This window comes from Lepisosteus oculatus, unplaced genomic scaffold (genome assembly GCF_040954835.1).
Source record: "Lepisosteus oculatus isolate fLepOcu1 unplaced genomic scaffold, fLepOcu1.hap2 HAP2_SCAFFOLD_40, whole genome shotgun sequence".
In the NCBI taxonomy this organism is placed as follows: domain Eukaryota; kingdom Metazoa; phylum Chordata; class Actinopteri; order Semionotiformes; family Lepisosteidae; genus Lepisosteus; species Lepisosteus oculatus.
Window position 1 is genome coordinate 2,461,746 of NW_027167934.1, and position 22,336 is coordinate 2,484,081.

At 48.3% G+C, this 22,336-nt stretch overlaps 4 non-coding genes across 4 annotated transcripts; 2 read left to right on the forward strand and 2 right to left on the reverse strand.

Annotated features, from left to right (window-relative positions):
- Positions 1-15,098: 15,098 nt before the first annotated feature.
- trnag-ucc (transfer RNA glycine (anticodon UCC)) lies at positions 15,099-15,170 on the forward strand. Its single transcript has one exon. It is a non-coding gene; the product is annotated as a tRNA-Gly (tRNA).
- An 822-nt stretch (positions 15,171-15,992) lies between these two features.
- LOC138228190 (U4 spliceosomal RNA) lies at positions 15,993-16,134 on the reverse strand. Its single transcript, XR_011185276.1, has one exon. It is a non-coding gene; the product is annotated as a U4 spliceosomal RNA (small nuclear RNA).
- Positions 16,135-16,787: 653 nt separating this feature from the next.
- Positions 16,788-16,859, forward strand: trnag-ucc (transfer RNA glycine (anticodon UCC)). Its single transcript has one exon. It is a non-coding gene; the product is annotated as a tRNA-Gly (tRNA).
- Positions 16,860-17,682: 823 nt separating this feature from the next.
- LOC138228274 (U4 spliceosomal RNA) lies at positions 17,683-17,824 on the reverse strand. Its single transcript, XR_011185360.1, has one exon. It is a non-coding gene; the product is annotated as a U4 spliceosomal RNA (small nuclear RNA).
- Positions 17,825-22,336: the final 4,512 nt, after the last annotated feature.

Consider the following 22,336-nt stretch of genomic DNA (forward strand, 5'->3'; position numbering starts at 1 on the left):
AGGTCTGCCACCACCTGACACACTTTTCCAGTAAAATGTGTGCCCTGGTCTGAGTCTATGCGACACGGGAGTCCCCATCGGGGAATTACTTCTGTCACGAGATATTTGGCAGTTGTCTGCGCAGTCTCTCGTTTGACAGGGATAGCCTCCACCCATCTAGAAAACTGGTCCACCATCACTAGGAGACCTGTTTTCCCTTTACAGGGTGGCAGTGAACAATAGTCTATTTGCCAGTGTCTAAAGGGCCCCTCGGGTGCAGGACGTCGAAGATTAGGAGCCCGAACCGGCGGTGCTCCAGAGGCTTTTTGGCACTCGCCACAGCGTTGTACCACATCAGCTGCGAAGGGTGTGAAGCCTGTGCCCACCCAGCTCTGAGCAAAGTGTCGAGTCATTTGGCTAACACCTGGGTGCCCTGTGGAGTGTATTTGCTGTGCCAGGTAGGGCATTAGTTGCTTGGGACAGGCGGGTCTGCCTGTACGCTGGCACCTCCAGGTCCCATCCTTCTGCAGCCCCACATTGCGTTCCATCCAGGTCCATTTCTCAATCCTTAGGGCCTGGGCCTGGAGCTCGCTGAGCTGTTCCGTCCGGAGTGCCTGTATGTTCACTGTGCAAACTGAAATAATCTGAAGAGGTTTTTCTATAGCCCACTCCTCCCATTGCCCCAGGGCAGCTTGATGTGCTGTCCAGTCTGCCAGCTTATTGCCCCTGGCCTCGGGAGTGTCCTCTCTGCTGTGGCCCTTACATTTGACTACAGCTACCTGCTTTGGGAGTTGGAGAGCCTCAAGCAGCTCAGACACCAGATCTGCATTCTTTACCGGAGTGCCAGCAGAGGTTAAAAAATCCCTATTACTCCATAACCTTCCAAAGTCATGGCATACTCCAAATGCGTATCGTGAGTCTGTGTATATTATGGTGGTCTTGCCTTTTGCTAATTTACAGGCTTCCACCAAAGCTTTCAGTTCAGCTCACTGTGCTGACGTGGGTACCTCAAATCTTCCCCCACATTGGATATCATGTTCTGTAGTCACAGCCCAACCCGCTTTCCTCTCCCCACTAGAATTTGTGAATTAAGTTCCATCAGTGAAGAGGATGAGGTCTTCATTCCTTAGTGGTTGCTCGGCTATTTTGATGCCCTCATCTTCTCCCATTGCCCAAACATCACAGCTGTGTTCTAACATGTAGGCTTCTGATGGGTCAGGTAACAATGTGGCTGGATTTAGAGCTCCTTCACGTTCAATGGTAATATTTGGAGCCTCTAACAAGACCTGCCACTTGCTCCATCGTATCGCATTAACCTGACTGACCCGATTCAGGGACATGAGGGTGTGTACCGCATGTGGGCATCGAACAATCAGTTGTTGATCTAGTACTATGTTATTGACTGCCTGTACTGCTAGACAGACGGCCTGAACGGCTCGTAGACATGGACCCCAGCCCCTGGCTACCTCGTCCAAGGATCCAGAGTAATACCCTACCGGGCGGTACCTGCCCCCATGTTCCTGTGTTAGTACAGCTGTCCAAAATCCATTCTTTTCACTTACGTAGAGGTAGAATGGTTGATCTGTCTGAGGAAACCCCAATGCAGGAGCCTGTAACAGAGCTTGTTTTAAATCATTAAAAGCATGTTCAGCTTCAGGACTCCAAGCAATAGGATCAAGGGACCTCCCTCCCCCCTTTAATAGGTCTGTAAGTGGTTTGGCCCTTTCAGAAAAAGCATCAACCCAATTTCTATTGAAATTGCACAGACCCAGAAATGATCGGAGCTCTCTCACCGTATTGGGACTAGGGTGTGTTCGGATTGCCTAGGCCCGATCTTCTGTCAATTCCCTTTTTCCCTGACTAATCTTTTGTCCCAAGTAAATTACGGTGTCTAGGCATAACTGTGCTTTGCTATAACTAGCCTTGTGTCCTTTTTTAACCAGTTGGTTGAGAATAATTTGGAGGTCCTTCTTGTGGGTTTCCTCGTCAGGAGACGCGATTAAAATATCATCCACATATTGGATAACGACGGAGGACACTTGAGGCAGCTCCCGGAGATGCCTCCGAAGTGCCATGTGATACACGGTGGGGCTGTTATGAAACCCCTGTGGTAACCTGGTCCAAGTATATTGTTCTCCATCTACAACAAAAGCGAACCAATCTTGTAACTCTGGGTGTAGAGGAACAGACCAGAACCCATTAGCCATGTCAATTACTGAAAACACCTGGTGCTCAGGGGTCAGTAGTTGAAAAATAGCAGAGGGGTCTGCTACCAAGGGGGTGAGACGGTTGATGTGTTGATTAGCTTTTGAGTAATCAACTGTGAATCGCCATGCTCCGCTGGCTTTCTTTACGGGCCATATTGGACTGTTGCTTGTACTATGTGTTTTTCGTACAATGCCTTGAGTCAATAGTTTTTGTATTACTGGTCGAACCCCTTCCTCCGCCTCTTTGTTGATTTTATATGGCTTTGTGTATGGCGGGGATTTCCCAGTAAATGTGGCGGGTTCCATATCCAGAAGCCCGCATTCGTCCTTATCCATAGTCCAAATTGAATGCCCTTTTAGTTCGTCTTTTTGGAGGGACCAGATGTTTACCTCCACTCTCTCCTCATGTATGGTTAATGTAACCCCTTGTAGGTATTTCAGAGCATCCCATCCCAACAGATCTGGGGTAGATCCTACCCACATGACAGCATTAAATGTTACCTCCCCATCTCCTAGTCTAATCTTGAGTTTTTGAGTTTCTCTGAGTGTTATTCGATTACCCCCTACACCAGTGGCCTCCAGCTCCCTCCCTGTGAACATGACACCACACCGTTTGGCTGACTGTTCAGATAAACACGATAATTGAGCCCCAGTGTCCCATAAAAGTGACATTTGAATCCCATTAATCGTGCATTGTAATTTGAGCTCTTTTTCACTCAGTTCCTGAGATAGGCGTAGGGAGGCCACTAGGGGGAGTCCTAGTTTAAAAGCTCCCTGATAGCGCGTTTGTCTGCTTCGCTCAAATCCTGTAATTGTGACAACAGGTTTTTTTGCCCCTCTCGATTCGAGGGATTGAAAGGGGGATCTCGGTATCTTCCAATCCTGCCCTCACTGCCTAATCGCTTTTTGCAATTCTTTTGCCAATGTCCGAAATTTTTACAATAATGGCACCGAGTTGTAATTTCGCCTTTTGGATTTAGTCGGGTGTCAGGGCCAGCTCCACCCTTCAGTATGGGGGGTGTCCACCCTGTTTGTATTGCCCGCACCTTAGCATACATATTTCTCTCGATTTGCCGTGCCATTTTAACTATTTCCTCAAATTGTTTAGTCGTATCTTGCCCTATTTCGGGCTCTTTTAACTGAAGGGCTTTGGCTATATCAGGCTTAAGACCGCCCAAATAAATTTGTTTAATCACAGCAGAGGCGTCGCTATTCACATCATCTTCGTCACTTAGTCCTGAGCATTCCAGCCAGAGTGTGACGAAGCGGTCAGTGAAGTCAGCCACATCCTCGCTTTCTTTTTGCTGACGCGCAGATATCTTTTTCCAATCTGTCTTTGGTGGATAATTTTGTTTAAGCCATCGCCAAACCCATTCCCATCGCCCTCCCCTGCCGTTATCCTCACACAATTGTTTAAGTTCTCCGAGACGCTTTTCCCCTGTCCTTCTGAGGATCATAGCGGCAGTCAGGGGGGAGATACCATAAGTATCTTTTAATTCCTGAAGCGCACTCCAGGTTCGCTGCATCCCTAATTTTGGGTGCGGTACTTCTCTAGCCCACCGGTCAATATCCTCCGGTTTTGGATTTGATCGTATTGGGGATTCAGGGAAGGTAGGTGCGAGAACGGACCCCCTCGGCGGGGTGCGAGACGGAGCTAGAGTGGCGCTGTCATCAACGGCGCCAGCCCCTGCTACATCAAGTCCTTTCCCACTTCGAGTGAGAGTACAGACCTACGGGCGCCCTCCCTCTAACAGGAGAGACTTTGATCCGTCTTTATCACACTCATACCAAGTGTTATCCCAATCCGACCCCCCATCTCCATATGGCCACAGTGGGAATTGATCCCAATTATTTTCGTTTCCTGCCTGTTTGTTCCCCTGTGGGAGAGCAGGATATAACTTAGTCGCCGGCTGTAGCACATTAACCAGTGCAGCGTGACCAGGAGTTAATTCCTTCTTTAGTTTCTCATTCTCCTGTACTCCCTCTTTTAGCTTTTTTTCTAGTACCTCTTTTGCCGCGAATAAATTATCTTTCCTCTCATTTAACGCTTTTATTTTTTCTGTGAACTCCTTCTCTTTTTTATCCCATTCTGATTTCTCCTTCATGCTAATCTGCCACCTCAGGTGTCGGCCGATCACCAGGGCTGCAGCTAAATCTTTGTTTTTGTTCCAATGTTCATACGCTTTTTTACAGGCATCTTCGCCCCAAACTCCTTCTGACAGACTCAGCTTCTTCCTATATTTCTCTTCCCTTTCAGTCAATTTACACTTTTCCGATATGTAATCAGATACTTCCACCACTTTCTCAAACACCCAATTAGCACACATGTTTGGTTTCTTTAAGATTTACTTTTGTCGTGTGTGAGGTAACAGCTCATTCAGTAGGGGGATGTTTTCACTTGGAAAAACCTGTGCATTACTGCACTCATTCAGCTAAGGGCGTCTGTTACCTCCAGATCTAAATGCCTCTCCGAGACTTTAGAGAGGGCTTACACCGCACTGTTCACAGGTAAGAAACGAGACCTCGAAAACCCCCTTTCTTGATCAGTAATTCACCATCCCCAGAACGCCAGCATCGCTGCTTTTGCCCCGGGGTGGACTTACGCACTGAGCTCAATCAGGGCGATTCTCGGGTCTCAACGTCCTTTAAATCCTGCTACTTAATGCTTTGCTCTTTTATTATGAGGTGTGTTTATGTTAGTGTCGTGCGTGTGTATATGTATTTCACAAACAAGGAAAACACCAAAAACATACATATATATATATATCTCTTCTACTCCTGTTTCCTTTAAAACAAAAAAACCACGCCATGCCAATCTGTGCACAATCAAGGCGTAGCTAATCTCAGGACCCCGGGCGCAATTAAGGCCCACACCAATCCTGGATTATACGTGCATTTAATGCACCACTCCAGAACCCCGGGCGCAATTAAGGCCCACACCGATCCCGAGCCACAGAACTCCGGGCGCAATTAAGGCCCACACCGATCCTGAGCCTCAGAACTCCGGGCGCAATTAAGGCCCAAACCAGTTCTGACCTTCAGAACTCCGGGCGCAATTAAGGCCCACACCAGTCCTGAACTTCACGGTAAGGGTCCAAAACCCGTTCAAAAACTCCACGCGCAATTAAGGCATATACCAGCTTCGAACGCCTGTACACAATACCGCGGAACCCCTGCCAGACCAAATTCTGGGCTTACAGCAAACAACCCATTACATACACCGGTGTCTTCCCCGGGCCAGAGGAATTCAGAAACTCACGTTTACTCCGTCATCTCGGGCGATTCTCGCAGGGAGCAGAGATTTCCCAATCGGTCAGAGAGAGTCAGGACTTTTAAATAAAAGAGGAGTCCTTACCTCTTAGTTATGTGCGCGCTGACCATCTCTCCTGCCGATGGGAAGTTCTGCTCCTTCTGGAGCATCCAGACTACGCCAAATTTGTTGTAACAGAAGAAATAAGGTTCTTGATCCCGAGATGAAGTAAAACAGATGAGTTTATTGCATGCAAGGAACAATAAAGCCGAAGTCTTGTTTCCCGCAAGAAACAACAAAACCGAAGTATTGTTCCCCGTACTGTTACAAACTTTTGGGTTATATAGTGTTTTCTTCTCCGTTTCTGACGTCACTCGGTCTGATGGTAAAGAGGGGGGTTCATGGTATTTGGCCAGTTTACGATGTTCTGGACAAATGGTCAGTTTAACATTACACCCAGGGGGGTTCCTAGCTTGCATCTGCAATCCTTATCAGTTAACCCCCCTTTCCTGCCATAAACCCCAGCTTGTGACTTGAAAGTCTAAACCCCCTACAGAAAGGATTAAATTCAAACCCCCGTCTCCACATCTTTCTTCAGTATCTTAATAAAGTGAAGGAGCTGCCCCTTCGCCAAGGCGGCGTGGGGCAGAATGGACAACATAATGCAACTCCTGGAAACGAATGCGGTGCTCAGCTACCAGTACATTCTGCTGGGGCTGGCACCTACCGGACTGGACAGGGGGACGCAGTTCCTGATGTGGCTGCTGCTGTCCCTCACAAAGAAAGGCCTGTGGGACGCGAGGAACAATCTCATCCGGCACAACAACAAGTGGGGAGCGAGGGAGCTGGAAGAGAGGATCCTGGCGGACCTCAGGAGGAGGATGAAGCGCGACGTTGCTAAATGGGGTTTCCCCACGGCAAAGGAGCGCTGGAAAGGCCTATGGACCCTGTACAGGGATTAATGGTTTACAGCAAGCGGTAGGGTTTGGAGGGACTCTCATAATAGCGCAAATACGCCCACCCTTGCAAGGATTGATAACGGACAATCACCGCCGTTCCGCCGATGTTTTAATTTTGTGGAGTGTTATCGTGTGAGATGTTTCCTTTTGAGATGTGTTTTTTTTCGGAATAAAGTATATTTTATAAGAAAAAAAAAAGATTGTACCATAAAGATTTCCATGGAGAGGACTATGGTTTCCTGCAGGACTATGCCGGTAGGAGGACCAGGTTCCACAACTTCAAGGGGCTGTGTCGAGGCGATCCACAGTACTGTCAGGACCAGCCGTGGCAGTTTTAGGATTCCCATTCTGGAACATAGATGAGGCACATGGTACAGTTCCACTATAATTTTGAATATATTTTCCTAGCAGGACCTACAGTACAGTACCTAACTGCCTGCAGCTACAAAGGGGCACCCCCCTCTTTGATCGGGTTTGGACGTTTAACCCTATTCTGTGTTCTCCGGCGCCATTTGAGGTGGGCGATACAACCGGAGGTGGTTGCGATGCACCCACTTGTAGACCAGAGATTGCCTTCCCTTCTCAATCTGAATTCGATAAGCTACCGGTGATACCTTATCGACAATCTCGTGGGGTCCTGTCCAACTGGGTAAGTACTTCCGGGCCACCCCTGTGGGTTTGGCAAATTGGAAGTACAGGACCTTGTCTCCTACTTGGAGTTCCTGGTTAACTGCCTTTCAGTCATAGTATGCTTTCCTACCCTCTGCACTCCTTCCCAGATTGTTCTGGGCAAAAGCAAAGGTTGCCTGCAGATGTGCTCGCAGGTCTGACACATACTGATGGGCCGTAGCAGCCCCCGTCGTGCTCAGGTCCTCCACCCCATAAAGACAGTGTAGGGGAAGAGTCATCTTCCGACTTGTCATCATCTCAAAAGGTGGGACCCCCGTAGAGCAATGGGGCGTAGCTCGGATGGCCATCAGAACCAGGGGCAGCTTAATGTCTCAGGCCCTACTGCTGTTGGAGACAAACTTTTTGAGCATACTAACCACCGTTCGGTTTGCCCTTTCTGCCTGGCCCGAGGATTGAGGGTGGTAGGAGATATGCAACTGGGTCTTGACCCCAAGCATATTCCACAGGGTTGCCATTACTGTAGCTGTGAAATGGGTTCCCCGATCCGAGACCACGGTCAGGGGGAATCCCCATCGACTGAACACATGGTTCACCAACAGCACTGCAGTTGTCTCTGCCGTGTCGTTGGGTGCTGGGAGGCACTCAATCCATTTTGTGAATGCACACGTAACAGTGAGGAAATATTTGTTCCCTCTGGATGACCTCACCAGCGGCCCCACCCAATCCATTTGAAGATTGGACCAGGTGAATGTCATGCCCTTTTTCTGGAGTGGTGCACGGTGCAAGGGCCGTGATGGTTGGAACTGGCTACACGTCAGACACCCCTTTACATACGCGGCGATGTCTTGGCCCATGTGAGGCCAGAATGCCACCTGCTGGATAGTGTCGTATGTAGCCTTGATTCCCCGGTGACCCCCACAGGGTTCGTCATGAGCATGTTGGATCATGACCCCCCGATGACAGTGGGGAACTACCCACTTTGGGACACCTTGTGCAACTGGTACACAAACCAACAACCCCTTTATAATTTTTAGGTTGTCTTTCACCTCTGCCAGCTCCTTCAACTCCAGAGACTGGCTCAGCACCTGCTCCGAAAGAGGTTGACGCACTGGGTCAGCGATATGCTGATACATTTGCCCAATTGCTGGGTCCTGTTTCTGCATTTCCGCAAGATCGGTGTTAAAACCCTGTGACCCAAGCACTACAGATTGAGGGTCAGCTCCGACATCCTGTCTAGCCCTGCTTCGGGTGACCGCCTTGACCTCAGCCACGAATTCTGGGGGTAGCCATTCCTGCTGGAACTGCCAGGGTTCACCCTCTAAGGCACCAGATTTGGCCAACCGGTCGGCCTCATCATTCCCGTCTTTGTCGGGTCCCTTCACCTGGGAGTGTCCCTTCACCTTCCTCCAGTAAACCATCATTCCAGCCTCGGTCGTGAGCTTGTCACTGGCCAGGAACAACTCTTTGTTCTTTACTTCCTTGCCCCGGGCATTTTTCATGCCGTTACCCTTCCAATACGGAACGTGAGACACGAAGCTATGTCGGGCGTAGTTCGAGTCACTACAGATGACAAACTGTTTAAGGCCATGTGTCAGGGCCTGCTGGAGGGTGATCAGCACCCCAGCTACTTCCGCATACTGACTAGTCTTTGGTCCTAGCTTATAGCGGGTCGGCCCACAGGGAGTATTGTCTTGCCAGACTACTCCTACCCCTGCTAGCACCTGCTGTTCGTGGCGAAAAGAGCAACCGTCAACATAGGCCATGGGTAAGCCCTGGCCCACGTTCTCATCGTAGTACCGATGATTGTTCGGTAGCTCAGCAGCGGGAATTGTTTCTGGAGCTTCCATGTCAGTGTCACAGCCGTGACACACTTGGCCCAAAGCCAGGCCCTGTCCCAGGTACATTTTCTTGCTCTGTGCATAACGTACCTCTATCTCATAGCCTTGTAGGGCCATCATTCATGCCACAATCCTGCTATTTGACACCCTGCCCGCTTTCAGTCTCTGGCTATGCAGGAATGTCACAGGTTGGTGGCAGGTTTCGATGATGATCTTTTGTCCCCCAACATAACTACGGAAGTGTTCTACCGACCAGACCGTAGACAACAGGGCCTTCTCGCAGTCCAAGAACTTTTGCTCCACTGGGCTCAGGGCTCGACTGGCATATGCCACCACCCTTCGCTCTTGGTTATATTCCTGACTCAGAGCAGCCCCAAGGCAGTGCTCTGAGAACCCTGCTTCAAGGTAGAAGACCTTATTTTTGTCAGGGTAGGCCAAGCTAGGTAAAGCACTACCGAGTCTGCGCTTCAGCTCCATCACAGCCTGTTCTGGGGAAGGCCCCCACTCAAAGGGCACGTCTTTCTGCAACAGCTTGTGGAGGGGCCTTGCTATTTCAGCGTAATCCTCAATGAACTGCTGGGAATAATTACATACTCCCAGAAAGCTGCGCAGTTCAGACAGGTTAGTGGGCGACTTCATATTCTGGATAGCTTGGACTCTGCTGGACTGTGGCTGTATGCCTTGGGCTCCAACCAACAGTCCCACGTACTCCACTTGGGTCCTACACCACTGTCCCTTAGCCAGGGACAATTTGGCCCCTGCACAGGAGAGCTGGGTCAACACATGCCTGATCTCGGCCATGTGTTCTTCCCAGGTCTGACTCCTCATCAGAATATTGTCCACATAGACCAGGTTGCCCCTGGCGGCTGCATCACTCATGGCTTTGTGCAGAAATATGTTGAACTCCACTGGGGAGTTGGAATACCCAAAGGGGCATCGATTCCAGGTGAACTGCCTGTTTCCAAAGGAAAAGGCCAGTTTGTACTGGTCTGTTGGTTCTACCTTAAGGGTCCAGAACCCATTGGCCACATCCACTGTGGTGAAATATTTCGCTGTTGTCACCTTGGCTAACTCCTGATCTAGGTAGATCATTGGCCATCGTGACAAAGGAACCTGTTTATTCAGCTGCCAGTAGTCAATGGTCAGACGCCATTTACCATTGGGTTTCAGCACCGGCCACAGTGGGGAGTTATAAGTGGAGTTACACTCCCTTATGATCTGACGCTCTAGTAGAGCATCCAACGTCTGCTTTATGGACTCGTATGCCGTGAGGGAATGCGATACTGCCTGACATAGGTTGGGCGGGCGCCAGGGGCCGTTGGAATGCGCACTGTGTTCAAATCCGTCACCCCGCAGTCATAGGCGTCCCGTGCAAACACTTCCCGGAAATCCTGGAAATTCTGACGCAGCTGCTGACGCTGGCTTTCCGTTTCCAGGGCATCTGCCTTGCCAACCTGTTCCTGTACCTGCTCTAGGAACCCCGCTTTTGACGGCATGGCGGTATCCCGGGTCGTACTCTCGGCTGAGTGGTCCATCGGAACACCTGCGTGTACTGTGTACACAACCATCTCATCCTTATCGCTAAGGTCCACCCTGCACACCTCCTGGTTGCAGAATCCCTCTATTGGCATAATTGCAATCATCCGCCGGGGGTAGGTGTAGTACACCTGCTCGGTTCCCCCCTCCCTGGCCAAGGGACCAGGGAGCTGCCCCAGTACTGGGATGGCCAGTTCGAAATCATAGAAACCATTGTCAATTACCAGTCCCATGTCAGTGCGAGCAGGGATTTTGACATCTTGTTTTGCTATGTTCTGCACCAACAGGCAGGTGGCTCGGCCATTCCGTTCCAGTCTGGGGGTACAACAGACTGCTAGGTTCAGTCTGATAAACTGAGCTGATGGTTGGAAGAAAACCATCTCAGCGTCCATTCTCTGTCCCTTCTTTAGGACAAGGCGTACTGGAAACCCTGCTGTTGACACAGGAACGATCAGGTCCGATTCGTTTACTACCTGGCAGGCCTGAGGAATCGTCTGACCTGACCGAATGTTCTCGGGGTCACCGCTTAGAGAGTGGGCATCTGGGTCCACCCGTGTCCACAGCACACTGTTTACTGTGTCCAGCTGGGCGCCCAGTCGAACCAATAGGTACTTCCAATAGGAAGTAGTGAGCAAACTTCCTTTTTCCGATGGAGATGGAAGCTACACAGCTTCCTTTGCTCCAAATGGACCTATGAGATGGGGGTGCCCACCACAGAACCTGTGACTGCGTCACCAGGGTCACCTGACAGCTTCGCGACAGGTCCTCGAACAGACCTTCACTGATTATGGACTTCTCAGAGCTGAGGCTAAGAATTACATCATCAACCTGCACTTCTGCCACCTGGACCCCCTCCCACCACCATGGGGTGGTAGTCCTGGACCCCCTGAGGTACCAGAGTGCACAGAAAGGACTCCCATTCATTACCGGACAGGGAGATCCACTCTTCTTCAGGGATGAAAAGGGGGTGTGCTTTACCTGGCGGGTCAAGCAGCTGCTTGGAGCACTGCTCCTGTAGTTGGGAGACCGTGGGAGTGCTGGCCTGGGCAGGACTTCCCTGTAGTTTTGGAAAGCAAGAAGAGACATTTATTCTCGTCCAGAGGAACCAGGAGGAACCTCCAACTCAGCTATAGTGTTCAGTGGGCACTGTGTGATCACAGCATAACCACTGAATCCCCCTTTTTGCTGTGCAACAGGCTTAGGGTTTTTGACCTGAGCCCACAATTTTCCACGCTGGCAGTCCACCAGAGGCTCCAGCCTGTCAAGCAGGTCTTGGCCAATGAGTAGTGGCTCTGTTTTAAACCTAGAGATGTAAACAGGATGCACCACGTTCATTGGCCCGAACCTAAGTGCCACCCACACTCGGTGTGTGATCTTGGCATGATCCTGGGTATAGCTGGAAATATCTATCTTACACGGTTCTACCTTAAGTCTGATGCCTTTTCCTTTCGCTACTCGTTTGAGCTCGCTGAGTAGATCGGCTGACATCAAACTAATTTCAGCCCCAGTGTCAATCAGTGCTTCTCTATCTAAGACGTTTTCAAGAGAAACCTTGATATAAATACGCCTTGCTTTGCCTTTCTGGCTGAGATTCCCTAAGAATTGTTGGAAGCCTGCCTTTTCTTTGACTTCAGGGGCGGGGTCAGCGCCCAACTCAGAGTCACAGCCTTCTTCCAGGCAGGAACCCTCCCACCCAATCAGATAGACTGAGGGAGGGGCTTGGGACGGATCCCCGCCTCCTCCAGTGAGAAGGGGCGTGGTCCCCCTAAGCTCATTCACACTTCCGGCATTCTGTGCGGAAGGTTTACCCTGTCCTGATCTCTCAGGCAGGGCTTGTTCAAGCCTGGCCAGGCGGGCTGCAGTTGACTCCCTTCGTCCAGTCTTATGATAGGCTCTGCCTGAGCCCTTGCCTTCCCCGTAGCGCTCACGGCGGCTCTGACACTTAGTGCGGTCCTGCCTGCCTATTTTGCGCCAGGGCTTAGCGAGCTCAGGAACCTCAGCTGCCTCGAGCTGAGGCGAGTCGTCAACCCTGCTGGCTTTAGTGGCGAACACGGCCGTTTTAGCAGGTTTTCGCTCTGAGGAAGCAGAGACTTCAGCTCCCCAGGCTTTTTGAGCCAACCTTCTAATGTCAGACATTTTCATCGCTTTTGCATCAGTGTGCATCACAATCATTTTCCTGACTGAGGGATGCAGATTAGCAATGAATAAACCTTTGAAATTCACGTTCTCTTCGCAACCCTCTTCATTCCGCCCTGCAAAATAAGTGCGCCTAAGCCTCTGATAATAGTCGCGAGGGGCTTCAGCTTTTTCGTGCTTAATATGGTGCACAGCAGCCACGGCAGCTATGGGATCGATAAAAGCCGAAAATTCTCCGATCATTGCCTGACACAGCTCCTCAAAGCTATTACAGACCTCCGGTCCTTGTCTAGACATCCACTCGTGGACCGCTCGGCTGGTAGTTTTCCTTACTAACATAGCCTTTTCCTGTTCGGACGCTTCGGGCATAAACTGCAAAGTATATCTCAGCTCATCGATGTAGGTCTCCACATTATTCCCTGACACTGACGGGTTAAACCTTTCTACATCTTTGGCTAACTGCCTCAGGGAGTGGAGGTTAATTTTTACGGTTTCTCCGCGGGCAGGGAGACGGCCGTGATCAGGAGCAGGGGGTCTATGCCTGAACTGACTCGCCCTTGCGTTTCGCGCAGGACTCGGCGATCTCCCCTATGCCGATCCGACCACAGACCCTGGCCGGGAGAAACCTCCTCCCGGCGCGCTGGGTGAGCGCTCCGGGCTGCTAGGTGGGCTGGCATGCAAGTGGGATCTAGTCTATTTTGCTTCCAGTACGGCAGCATCTGACTCCTTTTGCCTTTCCTGGCTGAGCTCATTTAAATTCTCAATTTCTTTTTCTTTTTCTTTCAAGCTCGCTTCCAGGTCTCTCCTAGCTACCTCAGCCGCAGTTTCTCTAGCAGACAAGTCATCTAATTTACCTAAAGCTTCCCTGAGTCAGTCTTCACTTTCCTCATTTTTCACTCTCTTTTCTCTGATTATATCCAACAACTCAACTCGCTCCGCCTTATATCTTTCTAGCGTTCCCTGAAGCTTTTGAAACTTTGTCAGCTCGGACAAAGACAGTTCCAGCTGTTTAGCTAGATTTAAGGTGAAACTCGATAGGACCAGAACTGCTTTCACAGACCCTCCTGTGTTAAGCTGGTTCGCTACCTTAGCTACTAAATCTACTTGCAGCTTCTCAATATCATCAAAGTTCAACTTTTCGATACCACTCCAGTAACCAGGATTGTCGTCGCTAGAAATAGTACTTATAAGCGACTCCACTTCAGACATTTTAGCAGCCATTGTCATTACGTCAGAGAAACTTTAAGAGGATTACTTTTTTTTTTCTTTTTCCAAAATACAGTATGGAATCTAGACACCCGAGCAGATGGATTTCCAATCAGCACACGTTACACTAAACGCTAGAAAACAGGGGGATTTCTTTACGCAGTTATCAGCACACCCGGTATTCGCGTATAGAAGCCGCGGTGCTGTGCTGAACTTGAACTCACAGCAACATCAGTTATTCTGTGCGACTGATTCTCATTTCATTCTTAACTCGCCCACCCAGGGACGCCATTAAATGTAATGGTTTGATGGGTTTACTGAGACAATTATTAATTGTAGCAGTAATCACGAGGTTGTTCGTTGGGGCTTTTAGAAAATCAATCGTCAGAACAACTAACAACGCACACACAGGGGTTCAATACACTAGATACATTTATTAATATAAATTGTGCACCAAACATATACTAGTCTGCCTGGATACGAGTGGCAGACCTTACTGTGAGGGTTATCAATATACAAGGTATATAATCCCGAAGAGATGCAAACACAAAGAGATACACAACAGAGAATATATGTCAATATATATCGTTCGGTTACCAAATCGCTAATCAGTGTTATTACCCACTGTTACTCTAAACTCGGAAGTAAATACATTACTCATGAATTAAATTGATAACAACTTGTGTTGAGGTACAATTGAATTCTCGAGACGCAATGTAGAACATGGGGTTTACTTATCCACTGTGTATGGATTTGGAATTTCCCGGCACGAACACCAAACCAGCTGACAGGCTCTGTTGCAGCCTCTGTTCCAGCGGTTGTCCAATGGGCGTTGTCCCGGCATCCTCTGGCTACCGGCCAACCAGTCAAGGTGCAGCTCGGAGTAGGACGGACGGAGGAATCTGACTGCGGCGCGCAGGGCAGTCGTTGCTCCGAGGGGATCTACCAGCAGTCCGGCTGGCTGGTAGAAAGTCTCTATGCACAGAGTGTGACCGCGAGTCCTCACAAGTCACTCTTGTGCCTGGGAAGAAGCTGGTTCGTTCCCGGTCCAGCACTGCTTCTGAATAAGCTATTCAGGTTGTCGACGAGGGTCCAGCTGTAGGGTCCAACTGTCCAACACAAACACAATCTGTAGCGTTTAGCGTGACATAGTCTTGCAGGCATCGTGCTGTCTCACTGCAATACTATACCGCTGGAGGAAACAGTCCATCTGGCCATGAAACTCATTTGAACGTCTAGCTACAGCAACTAACAATATCATGATTTATTCAGGATGTGTGGAATCAGCACGTCCCGGAGACAGCTTCCGAAATCGTGAGCATTCTCTGGTGGTGTCCTGCAGGGAGCCTGTGGGCGTGCGTTGGTGGTATAGTGGTGAGCATAGCTGCCTTCCAAGCAGTTGACCCGGGTTCGATTCCCGGCCAACGCAGTGGCGATTGGTTCCAAATGCTGTCATGAGCCTTGGATTGTGACTAGCAAAGCGAAGCCTTTTGAAAGAGCAAAACGGAATTGAAGGAGAATCTTACAGGGGATTCTGAGCGGTGTCTGCATACACGCAGTCCGATACGGGTGCTGAAAGCTTGAGCTACTCTCAATGTCATGCTGCCTTTCCCCGGAGTAAATCTGTTACATTGAAAGAATGCTTCTGGCAGGTTCAAAAAGGGACCCTTGTTAATTGGAGAAATCAATGATTTCGAATGAATTCTGTATGCGTTAAAAGACAGCTATACACAGAAAACATGCAGGACACTGCTCATGATGTCTCAATGCGTTTTTCCAAGCCATCTGACAAAGCCCGCCCACTGAAAACTGCAGCACATCGTGTAAAGACGTTCAACTTTGTAACTACTGCACGCACAGGAAGCAGAATAAATTCCTCTTTTCAAACTGTCAAAGGTTTGCTTTGCGAACGCTGCAGGACATCGCACAATCTCTTTTGAACGGGGACAAACCATTTCTTATGGGGCGCAGTAAGTACAGACGTTTAAAAAGCTCCACTCATGCCGACGATGCAGCATGAAGAAGCGCAACCTAACGTTTGACAGACAAAAGCCGGGCGCCGCTACGAGCAATATGAAATCAAACTGACAGCACACGGCGTTTCGCGCTGACTCAAAAGTGATCTCGACAGACGCTGTTCTCTGCATAACGCTGAAAGAGCTAAAGAGCGTTTCTGTTGAGACGTAACAAGCTCGTTTCTTTCTACCATGATGTCACCATGACCAAATCTGTCTTTAAACACCTTGCTCAGTCTCTGACGAGACAGTCAAAAATTGCTTTCGCCGATTGTATTGCAAACCGGCGGAAGCGGGGTATTGGGAAAAGTTTTCAACTAGCAATAATCGCGCCTCGGCTAAACCTCACAGGCTACGATACTGCCACTGCGCAAAGCTGACGGTTGCCAGGCAACCGCGGGGATCCTATGGAAATCGTTATCGATCGTCTCATGGCATGTCGTTGCGGTAACGCTTCATATTTGTCGTCTTCTTCTTCTTCTAGCTTGAGGTTTTGAAGAATTTCATGACAGACAAGGGCTCCGTTGGGAACAAAGGGCGTTGTGAGAAAACCGTTGCTTATTTTCAGCAGCAGAAATACAAGCCTTTAAATACAAGATGACAGAACAATGACGAAGGGCGTGCCGGGAGGAACTCATGCACTACAGAGGAAAGGGGGCGGGCACGTACAGTTCACATTCAAGCCACAAGTACTCTTCTCGGATGTTACACAAACATATCCTAACGTCTTGAAAGCATTGCAGCATGTTTGTGTCCCACTTCCCGTGGCTGCAGGACGACTGACACGAACGGACAAACACAATCTGTGGCGTTTAGCGTGACATAGTCTTGCAGGCATCGTGCTGTCTCACTGCAATACTATACCGCTGGAGGAAACAGTCCATCTGGCCATGAAACTCATTTGAACGTCTGGCTACAGCAACTAACAATATCATGATTTATTCAGGATGTGTGGAATCAGCACGTCCCGGAGACAGCTTCCGAAATCGTGAGCATTCTCTGGTGGTGTCCTGCAGGGCGCCTGTGGGCGTGCGTTGGTGGTATAGTGGTGAGCATAGCTGCCTTCCAAGCAGTTGACCCGGGTTCGATTCCCGGCCAACGCAGTGGCGATTGGTTCCAAATGCTGTCATGAGCCTTGGATTGTGACTAGCAAAGCAAAGCCTTTTGAAAGAGCAAAACGGAATTGAAGGAGAATCTTACAGGGGATTCTGAGCGGTGTCTGCATACACACAGTCCGATACGGGTGCTGAAAGCTTGAGCTACTCTCAATGTCATGCTGCCTTTCCCCGGAGTAAATCTGTTACATTGAAAGAATGCTTCTGGCAGGTTCAAAAAGGGACCCTTGTTAATAGGAGAAATCAATGATTTCGAATGAATTCTGTATGCGTTAAAAGACAGCTATACACAGAAAACATGCAGGACACTGCTCATGATGTTTCCCGAGCCGAAACAGTGCGTTTTTCCAAGCCATTTGACAAAGCCCGCCCACTGAAAACTGCAGCAGATCGTGTAAAGGCGTTCAACTTTGTAACTACTGCACGCACAGGAAGCAGAATAAATTCCTCTTTTCAAACTGTCAAAGGTTTGCTGCAGGACATCGCACAATCTCTTTTGAACGGGGACAAACGATTTCTTATGGGGCGCAGTAAGTACAGACGTTTATAAAGCTCCACTCATGCCGACGATGCAGCATGAAGAAGCGCAACCTAACGTTTGACAGACAAAAGCCGGGCGCCGCTACAAGCAATATGAAATCAAACTGACAGCACACGGCGTTTCGCGCTGACTCAAAAGTGATCTCGACAGACGCTGTTCTCTGCATAACGCTGAAAGAGCTAAAGAGCGTTTCTGTTGAAACGTAACAAGCTCGTTTCTTTCTATCATGATGTCACCATGACAAAATCTGTCTTTAAACACCTTGCTCAGTCTCTGACGAGACTATCAAAAATTGCTTTCGCCGATTGTATTGCAAACCGGCGGAAGGGGGGTATTGGGAAAAGTTTTCAACTAGTAATAATCACGCCTCGGCTAAACCTCACAGGCTACGATACTGCCACTGCGCAAAGCTGACGGTTGCCAGGCAACCGCGGGGATCCTACGGAAACGTTATCAATCGTCTCATGGCATGTCGTTGCTGTAACGCTTCATATTTGTCGTCTTCTTCTTCTAGTTTGAGGTTTTGAAGAATTTCATGACAGACAAGGGCTCCGTCGGAAACAAAGGGCGTTGTGAGAAAACCGTTGCTTATTTTCAGCTGCAGGAATACAACCCTTTAAATACAAGATGACAGAACAATGACGAAGGGCATGCCGGGAGGAACTCATGCACTACAGAGGAAAGGGGGCGGGCACGTACAGTTCACATTCAAGCCACAAGTACTCTTCTCGGATGTTGCATAAACAAATCCTAACGTCCTGAAAGCATTGCAGCATGTTTGTGTCCCACTTCCCGTGGTTGCAGGACGACTGACACGAACGGACAAACACAATCTGTGGCGTTTAGCGTGACATAGTCTTGCAGGCATCGTGCTGTCTCACTGCAATACTATACCGCTGGAGGAAACAGCCCGGGTTCGATGAGCCTTGGAATGTGACTAGGAAAGTGAAGCCTTTTGAAAGAGGTAAAACACTGCTCAAAGGAACTGAGGGAGAATCTTACAGGGGATTCTGAGCGGTGTCTAAATAAATAAATTCTTCAGCGTCCGCGGATGGCATTTTGCAGCTGGAAACAGATGTCGACGCTTTTTGAACAGAGCACCGAAAAAGCGTCTTTTTTGAAGGTACGGGTATTGAGCATTGGTGGTTCAGTGGAAGAATTCTTGCCTGCTAAGTAAGAGGCTCGGGTTCGATTCCTGGCCAATGCAGTGGCTTTTGCATGCTCACCACTATACCACCAACACACGCCCACAGGATCCCAGCAGGACACCACCAGAGAATGCTCACGATTTCGGAAGCTGTCTCCGGGACGTGCTGATTCCACACATCCTGAATAAATCATGATATTGTTAGTTGCTGTAGCTAGACGTTCAAATGAGTTTCATGGCCAGATGGACTGTTTCCTCCAGCGGTATAGTATTGCAGTGAGACAGCACGATGCCTGCAAGACTATGTCACGCTAAACGCCACAGATTGTGTTTGTCCAAATTTGAACTTTCACAAAAGCATGCTAGCAGACAAATGCGCCTCAGAGGACTTAAGGCTGGCTTCAAGTTGGAATGATAAAGTCTCCCCGTCCGGTTAGGAAAAGGGAACTTTGTTAGACAGAAAGAAGGAAGTAACAATAACGGAGAATTGTGTGCAAGGATTTTAGAAGCTGCGCAGCCCTGCAGTTTCAATAGCCCTTTTATTCGTGTTAGATGCTGGAATTGCCTTTTTTTGACGCTCTTACGAATGCGATGTCAACGAAAACAGAACAAAGCACAAAAAAACCCTCAAGTCCTGCAGTTGGATAGAATGCCGGATTTCTGCATGAATGGCTCCTAACATGTGATCTCATCTTTATCTAAGTCATAATAATCAATAAAGAGAGTCTGATTTAACAAACAACACACGCCCAACATTTGACATTGCTGTTTTAACAAATGTTTTAAACAATCAAGGTCATTGATGGAAAAAGTACGTGAACCCTTATATTAAGGAGCTAGTGGAACCTCCTTTATTGACAAAAACCTCAACCCCCACTTTCTGTAGCGGCTGGTCAGACCTGAGCAGCGGTCAGGAGGCATTTTGGCCTATTCCTCTATGCAAAACTGTTTCAGTTCATGTATATTTTTGGGATGTCTTGCGCTGAACGGCCTGCTTCAGATCATGCCACAGCACTTCAATGGGATTGGGGTCAGGACTCTTACTTGGCCATCCCAAAATACGGAATTTCTTCTGTTTCAGCCACTCTGTTGTTGATGTACTCCTTTGTTTTTGTCATGTTGCATGACCCAGCGTCTTTCGAGTTTTAGATCACAGGCAGACACCCTGACATTCTGCTGTAGAATTTCCTGATACATCTTGGAATTCATCGGTCCCTCGATGATTGCAAGCCGTACAGCCTCCGCCATGCTTCCCAGGTGGGATGAGGTTTTGGAGTTGGTATGCAGTGTTTTGTTATCTCCAAACATAACGCTGTGCACATTTACCAACAAGTTCAACTTTTGTCACGTCTGTCCACAGAACATTGTTCCAGGAGTTGCTGTGGAACATCCATGTGGTCTTTAGCAAACTTGAGAGGGGCAGTGGTGGTTTTTTTGTTGGGGAGAGCAGTGGTTTCCTCCGTGGTGACCTCGGATGATCACCACTCCTGTTCAGATTTCTTCTTATGGTGGACTCATGAACACAGACGTAAGACAAAGTCAACCACCTGTTCGCTAGATCCCATCCCCACTCAGCTAGTCAAAGATTCCCTCGAAGGACTGGCAGGACCTATAATTAGTATGATGAATGCATCGCTTGCGTCAGGCGTTGTACCTGATCAATTTAAGGTAGCGGTTGTTAGACCGCTCCTTAAGAAGTCAAATTTGGATCCACAAGTTCTTAACAACTACAGGCCTGTCTCAAAGGTCCCATTTCAATCTAAAAGTCTTGAGAGAATAGTTGTTGCCCAACGTCAATCGTATCTGGATTCAAATAATATAATTGAGAAATTTCAGTCTGGTTTCTGAAACTGCATTAACGAGAGTCGTAAATGATATTCTCTTAGCTACTGATGCGGGGAATGCAACAGTGCTTGTGCTTCTAGATCTTAGAGCTGCCTTTGACACGGTTGACCTCTCTGTTTTGTTACACAGGCTTGAGTTTGAGGTTGGCTTATCTGGAACCGTCCTTCAGTGGTTTACTTCACATTTTACTCATCGTTTTCATTATGTTCAAATATCTAATAATTGTACTGCTTCATCAACGTCACCAGTTCAATTTGGGGTACCAGACGGATCAGTGCCGGGACCAATATTGCTCTCTCTCTCTACATGCTGCTGCTAGGTAGGATAATACGAAAAAATAATATGAACTTTCATTCATATGCTGATGACACTCAAATAAACATTTTGTTTACACCAAATGACAACTCTTCTATTATCACTTTAGTTAAATGCATTAATGAAGGAAAGACTTGGATGTGTGAAAACTTTTTGTTACTCAACTCTGAGAAAACTGAGGATCTGTTGATCGGAGGCAACAATACTGATAGGACTACTATAACTTCAGCACTTAACTCAGAGGATTTAAACATTTGCCTCAAAGAGACAGCACGTAACCTAGGCGGCATATTAGACACAAGGCTCTTAACAACTTGCATTGTTAAGTGCCTTGGGACAACCTTGTTGTGAAAGGCGCTATATAGAAATACATTGATTTGAACTGAATTGACAATGTAAAATGTTGTGTGTTGTTTGTTAAACAAGACTGTCTTTATTTATTATTATGCGTCAGATGAAGATCAGATCACATTTTAAGAGCCATTCATGTAGAAATCCAGATCATTCGTGTTTTAAAAGTCGCGGGAAGAGCGAAATGGGTGCTTTTCCTTTGTTGCGCAGACACACGACAACACCGTAGGGGGCAGGACTCGAAGCTTCGCGGGGAGACCCCGACGGCTTTTTAATCCATCGCCCTAACCACTCGGCCACGGCTGCAGCGCATGCTGCTTTCTTGATACAGTCTAACATAGAGTGCCGGGCGGCGGTGGAAACCTTTTTCAAAGTCGCTTTTGGTTTAACAACAACAAAAAAAAATTTCACAAAATGCATGCTAGCAGACAAATGCGCCTCGGAGAACTTAAGGCTGGCTTCAAGTTGGAATGATAGTCTCCCCGTCCGGTCAGGAAAAGGGAACTTTGTTAGACAGAAAGAAGGAAGTAACAATAACGGAGAATTGTGTGCAAGGATTTTAGAAGCTGCGCAGCCCTGCAGTTTCAATAGCCCTTTTATTCGTGTTAGATGCTGGAATTGCCTTTTTTTGACGCTCTTACGAATGCGATGTCAACGAAAACAGAACAAAGCACAAAAAACCCTCAAGTCCTGCAGTTGGATAGTTGGATAGAATGCCGTTACGCGTCCAAGCCGTATTTTCAAGACGTGATTCCCTGAGTCCCAAAAATTTGTAAGTTCTTTGGATGATCTGTGGACCGATCTTTCACGATGAAGAATTCCTTAAGAAGAATAGATCTCGGCCCACCATCCCAATGCCTCCATCTCAAAACAGCAACCTCCCACTGCCCTTAGTCTGCAAGGCAGTCCTTTCAAGTGCGATGATGACGCCGGGACCTTCGTTGCCTATTGTACGAGCTGAACTTTTGTGCTCATCAATTCAACGGTCTTTCCATCAACTCATCTTGTCTTTTGACGCTTCGTGTTTTGTGCTCCTTTGACTATCGGCATATCGGGTGACTGCAAACACTGAAGTTCTTGCTTACGGAGTGTGGAACAGTGTTTTCAAGTGATCGCTGTTCTGTCATGTTGACGCCGAGTGAATCTTTCTTTGGCAACATGGGCAGGCTGACAGCAAAAGTAATGGCAAATTTCTTGACTTATTTCTGAATATGAATGTTCTTTAGAAAAGGGATGCGGCATTGCTTCTCCCCCGTGTAAAGGTCA